This window comes from Protomyctophum parallelum (genome assembly GCF_964188405.1).
Source record: "Protomyctophum parallelum genome assembly, chromosome: 8".
Taxonomy (NCBI): Eukaryota; Metazoa; Chordata; class Actinopteri; order Myctophiformes; family Myctophidae; genus Protomyctophum; species Protomyctophum parallelum.
Window position 1 is genome coordinate 1,032,821 of NC_139703.1, and position 1,092 is coordinate 1,033,912.

A 1,092-nucleotide genomic window follows, 5' to 3' on the forward strand; every position below is an offset into this window, starting at 1 on the left:
GACCATCCATCCACCCCAGGTTAGTGGGCCATAGTAGGCCACCCATCCACCCCAGGTTAGTGGGCCATTAGGACCATCCATCCACCCCAGGTTAGTGGGCCATTAGGACCATCCATCCACCCCAGGTTAGTGGGCCATTAGGACCACCCATCCACCCCAGGTTAGTGGGCCATTAGGACCACCCATCCACCCCAGGTTAGTGGGCCATTAGGACCACCCATCCACCCCAGGTTAGTGGGCCATTAGGACCACCCATCCACCCCAGGTTAGTGGGCCATAGTAGGCCACCCATCCACCCCAGGTTAGTGGGCCATTAGGACCATCCATCCACTCCAGGTTAGTGGGCCATTAGGACCATCCATCCACCCCAGGTTAGTGGGCCATTAGGACCACCCATCCACCCCAGGTTAGTGGGCCATTAGGACCACCCATCCACCCCAGGTTAGTGGGCCATTAGGACCACCCATCCACCCCAGGTTAGTGGGCCATTAGGACCACCCATCCACCCCAGGTTAGTGGGCCATTAGGACCACCCATCCACCCCAGGTTAGTGGGCCATAGTAGGCCACCCATCCACCCCAGGTTAGTGGGCCATAGTAGGCCACCCATCCACCCCAGGTTAGTGGGCCATTAGGACCACCCATCCACCCCAGGTTAGTGGGCCATAGTGGGCCCTTGAAGAGTGACACCTTCAACCTCTATTGGCGTATCGTCTCTGTCGGGTGGAAACCTCCTTATGTTCAAAAATGTTACTTTTCAGGATTCAAATTCAAAAGCATCAAAAGTAGCAGATCTTAAACGTTTCGAAATTGTGCATGTGCTACTTTTGAGCCTTTTGTGCGACACTGAAGAATATGATCACGTAGGACGTTCATTTACGGGAAGGAAAAAAACACCATACATCAGTCAGAGGTTTCTGCTCGACACTCGACAGCGACGATTTATTCTCATTGGTTATGCATTAGACAGATGGAAAAGATGACTGATAGCAGAGAGACTACTCTTACACACTCCTGTGCACAAGACATGCTTTCGCGCACGTGTGTGCACACACGCACGCACGCACGCACTCTCAAGAGAAACACGAAAAGG